Source organism: Vespa velutina, chromosome 15, assembly GCF_912470025.1.
Source record: "Vespa velutina chromosome 15, iVesVel2.1, whole genome shotgun sequence".
Taxonomy (NCBI): Eukaryota; Metazoa; Arthropoda; class Insecta; order Hymenoptera; family Vespidae; genus Vespa; species Vespa velutina.
In genome coordinates this window covers 3,917,891-3,923,453 of record NC_062202.1, presented here as the reverse complement: position 1 = coordinate 3,923,453, position 5,563 = coordinate 3,917,891, and positions in this window count along the sequence as shown.

Genomic DNA, 5,563 nt, shown 5'->3' with positions numbered 1-5,563 from the left:
AGTGAATAGTTGCTTTTCAGTTTGTTCGTGAATGCGTTCGTGATTTATTAGAGATGAATAGAGATAGAGATAGAGATAGAGAGAGATAGATAGATAAATAGATAGATACATAGATAGAAAGGGAGAGGAGAGAGAGAGAGAGAGAGAGAGAGAGAGGAAGGGAGAGAGAGAGTTTACGGATAAATCTTCTTTTCTCCTTTCTTTTTTCTGCTTTTGCAATAGGACACTAAAGCGCATAGGCATAGAAGTTGCGTATAGGACGCGTTGCATAATAGATGAGTCGGTCGTTTTCGCATGCCCCGTGCAAATAGAAACGAATTCCTCGGCGCACTCGTCGCAACAATTGAATCGGTAATCAAGCCGTACTCGATAATCGAATCAGACCCTGGCATACGCGTAATTGAAATTTCGCAGTCGACCAGTGCAAACAACAGTCAGCTTTCTCTTTCTCTCTCTCTCTCTCTCTCTCTCTCTCTCTCTCTCTCTCTTTCTACACCTTCGAAATCATTGGACTTTTCGATTTCTCTTCTTTTTTTTCTTTCTTTCTTTTTTTTTTTTTTTTTTTCTTTTTCTAGATAAAAACGTCTCGATGAATTTTTTAAACCTCGAAGAATAATGGTTTTAACGAAGTTTAATTGATTCGTGCCTAAGTCGAATGATTTTCTTTCTCTCTTTTTTTGTTCTTTTCTTTTACCTCTTTTTTTCCCTTTCCTTTTTTCTTTTTCCTTTCTTTTTTCCTTTTCTTTCCTCTCTCTCTCTCTCTCTCTCTCTCTCTCTCTCTCTATTTATCTCTATTTTTCTCTCTTTAATACACGTCGCGTGATTTATGATTTATTTTAAAAACGATCAACGACAGGGAGGAGCGGTGGAGGGGGGAGGGGAGGGGGAGGGGCGCGGGTGGGTATTGAAATTTCGCGCAATGCGACGGCGGTGTTACAAAGCGACAAGTAGACGAGACAATTGCGGCACGAAGTACTTAATAAAAATTTCAAGGACGTACGTCGAACGTCAAATACCCCTTCCCCGAGGACACGATGTTTCCGCGAACGTGTTCGAAGCTGTCAGAAGCACGCACAGGCGCTCGATACTCCCGCCCGGGATTTCTCTCTCACCCCCTACCCCTTCCCCTCCTCCCCCGTTCACCCCTCACCCCATCATCTCTACGCATTTCCTCTCAATCGGTCTATCTCTCTCTCTCTCTCTCTCTCTCTCTCATCCTCTCGCTCACCCTTCAAATACTAGTTCGACGTTGATCGAGAAGCTTCGTCAACTTGTACGACAAAAATGCTTTTCGTCGAAACTCTTTCTACTTTCCTTTTTCCAGCAATTTGTTTTTGAAATATGTCGTTTCCAAACGAAACGTCATCAAACGACGAGTTTTTCGACTATATCAAATCAACGAAATTCGTTCGTTCGTTCGTTCATTCGTTCGTTCGTTCGTTCGTTCGTTCGTTTGTTCGTTCGTCCTTTCGTTTCTTCATAATATTGTTTTCTTTTTTGTTTTGTTTTCTTTTTCTATTTTCTACTTTTTTTTTTTTTTCTTTCCTATCGTTATAGAGATATCGTTTAGAAAATATTTAGACGAACGTCTATTGTATATCGTCTTGCGTCAATGTGATAGTTTATGTTTGTCTGTTTGTTTGTTTGCTTGTTTGTTTGTTTGCTTGCTTGCTTGCTTGCTTGGTTGCTTGTTCATTTGTTCGTTTGTTGGTAATCGACGAAATTTTATTCCATTCGAAGAGATTTTCAAAGTTTATTAATAAAATTATTATTCGTTCTAAACGAAGTTTCTTATGATGAGATGCTATAATGAATGATGCTATAATGAATGTAAAATTATGAGAAGGTAGGTCCAAAAGTATTCGTGATGGTTAAACCGGAAAGAATCGGAAAAAGGGATGAGGGAGTGACGATTAATTATCGTACAGGAGCTTGGACACTTAATTATCACAGTTTCTCATCGTAGGTCGACGATGTCAGATCTGTGAAAGAGTTTTCGTTGACTCGAACACCCGTTAACCGAGAGTCTATGAAAAGTAAGAAAAGGTAGAAGAAGAAGAAGAAGAAGAAGAGAGCTGGCCAAGTTACTCAAACCCTTCTTTTAATATTCAACCCTTGGATTGCAGTTTTCACCTAAATTGACCTCGACCGTTGCTTCCTGTCTCTCTCTCTCTCTCTCTTTTCCTTCTTTCTCTTACGCTTGTCTTAATATTTTTTATCCTTTCTCTTTGGTCTTTGTTTTTAGCATGAAACTTTTGCAAGTCGTAGAAAATTTTCACGGCAGGACGAATCACTGGAGTGTCTCTATCTTTCTCTCTCTCTCTCTCTGTCTTTTCCTTTCTCTATAGGCGTCGTTCAAATTGTAAACAGTAATTATTAGCGAGTTGTATTGTCGAGCAAGTTGGATAGCGACGGTGGCAATAATCAACATGCTAAATCCCAGACGATCTTCTATGGTTGAATAGCAGACTACCTTTTTTTCTCGAACTGAACACAAGAGTGAGATAAAAGATAGAAGGATTGAAATGATGCTCGAGACAATTTCTCTTTCTCTCTCTCTCTCTCTCTCTCTCTTTCTCTCTTTTTTTCTTCATTTCTTCCAGATAAAAAAGTATGGAAAATATGGTGGATATAGTATAGTGTATATTAAATGCATGTTCGGTCAGGCCAGTCGCGTACTTTATAATAGGCCGAATAAAATAGAGGGAGAGAGAGAGATAAAGAAAGAAAAGAGAGAGAGAGAGAGAGAGAGAGAGAGAAAGAAAACACGACGAGGAAGGCGTAAAACGAGACACGAAGAGCATTCAAAGTATGCCGAGCGTACGAAGCGACTAAAGTCTCTCTCTTCTTTAGAGAGAGGGAAATAAGTAATTGGAAAAACGTTGTGGCCCGTGCTACCATGCTAGCTCGGTCCACGAAGAAGAAGAAGAAGAAGAAGAAGAAGAAGAAGATGATGAAAAAGAGGAGAAGAAGAAAGAAGAAGAGGAGGAGGAGGAGGAGAAGGAAAAGGAGGAAAAGGAAAATATCGTCCCTGATGGTAACAGAACAGATTTCTCGTTGATTCCCTCGAGGCAAAATCGTGAAAGTAAAGAAACGACGTCATCGAGGATATTACACGCTCATTCGTTCGTAGTTTCTTCACTCTTCTTGGTAATTTTACTTCCGTCATCTTTTGGATTTTTTTTCTTTTCTTTTCTTCTCTTTTTTCCTTCTTCTCATTATCGTTCTACGCGTTCTAATCCTTCAAAGAAATTTTCTTTTATTCCCTTTAATCGAACGATTCGTATATTGTTCGTGTCAAATGTCAACTTTTACAATGGAAATTATTTATCAAAAATAAATGACTAATTAAAGTTTCGAATGAAGGGGGAAAAAAAGAAAAGAAGAAAGAGCAAAGGTCACCTTAAAATCTTCATAAGACGTCTCCCTCCCCCTCTCTCTCCCCCCCCCCCTCTCCTTGAAACAGAGATAAATTTTATTCGAAACTATTTTATTTTTCTTTTTTTCTTCCTTTTTTTTTTTTTTTCGAAACGACCTACATATAGCTCGAGAAAATAAATCGTGAATGAAACTAGGAATTGTATAGTCACCCGTTATATACATGCATACGTCACCATCATGTATTTACATGTCTATAAACACTTTCTCAAAATGTTATTCACAATAAAACGTATAAAGGATTATCTCACGCAAATTAAATTAAATTAAAAAGGACGTATCCGCTTCCGTTCGTAATCAATCGAGAATTGTATCATGTAACAGATCCCTATACCAAACGTTAATATACGAATTTGACCTAGATTAGATGATAAGAGATCGTTAAAGCTATTAAAAAATATTTATTATATGGAATCTTATTGGAATTTCTTGTTGCATTTCGATATACGTATTTATCTATAATAAATTTATAGGATATTATGGGAATGTGCGTAAATTAATGTTCATTTTTTTTTTTTTCACAACAGAGATAAATAAATAGATAGAGGAAGATAAAGAGATTGTGAGAGATGGAAGATACCAGAGAGAAAGAGAGAGAGAGAGAGAGAGAGATGAAAATCTCTCGTTCTATCTTATTCAACTTGTAAAACGTCACAGGATGATGCCGACGCGTTGCATCGCGTTTTTCCCCTATACTACGCGGCCCGCTTTTGCGTGGTGTAAACACAAAACTCGCATCACGGAAGAGAGATAAGGGAAACACACATTGCGGACCTTCCGTCGTCGTATACAAACACCCATCTGCCTTACGAAACGTATAGAAAGGTAGAGAGAGAACGAGAGAGAGAGAGAGAGAATGAAAGAGAGAGAAAACGAAAGAGAGAGAGAGAGAGAGAAATAGAGATGGTGATGGAGATGGAGAGAAAGAGAAAGAGAACGTGCACGCGGAGGGGTTTTCTAAAGACGCGACACAGAGAATGCGTAATACGCGGGACAATGCTCGACACGCTTTCCGGCAACTCCACTTACATTCACGTATCGTCCGCTCCATTATCTTTTCAGCAACGTCCACTTTGTAGCGTTTTGCAACGGCACTGCACCCGCTTCTCATCCACATATAGATACCCTACCTTCTCTCTCTCTCTCTCTCTGTTTCTCTCTCTTTCTCTCTCTTTCTCTTTCTTCCTTTTTTTTTCTTTTTTCTTTCTTTCTTCTTTTCTCTCTCTCTCTCTCTCTCTCTCTCTCTCTCAGACATGTTTCACGGCAGTTAGTTTCTAATTCCTCGAAATACGACGAAATGCATGATAATCGCGTTGCGAAAGAAGTTCTACATATGTATATTAATCTCGACGATTTCGTTGTAAAATAGATGTGTAATAGATATATACATATAATACATACACACACACACATATATATATATATATATGTATTTATTTATAATGTAGTATTGTATTCAGTATTAATGTAAAGTAGATATATAATGGATATAATAGATATTATTATGCATTAATATCGTATGTATAATACTATGTGTATATATATATGCATGTATGTATTATTTTTTATAATAAATATATTATAAACGTTTTAAAGATTCCCTTATGCGTCTTTTTTTTTTTTTTTTTAGATAAATGAAAATTCGGTTGATCAAATCGTTAGAATAATTAAAATATTTTACTCAAAGAATTAAGGAAATGTTAACGATATGTGATATTGATCTTGTTGAAACGTTGTTAATGATTAATCCATTGAAACGATTTAATTATTTCGAAATTTTTACGATTTATCTCGATCGATCTTAATCCATATAAGTTAACTAACACATATATATATATATATATATGATGTATGTATATATGTGCGTTAGTTACGATCAAGATTTCCAGTGGCAACGCGTTCATCCGAGAGTGTCTCTCGTAGCTACTAAAAGCGATTAGATCTCTGACGTTCAACACCGATGTTGGCGATGCTCCAGGATCCAGATGCATACGTATCGCGTCATACATACAAACGGGCCAGTGCGAACGGCTCACCAAAGTTAGCCAACACGCTGGCTAACGATGTTTGCTCGGTCTGTGGATCGACGCACTATGCGTACGTTTGCTAACTAAACGTGAGTAAG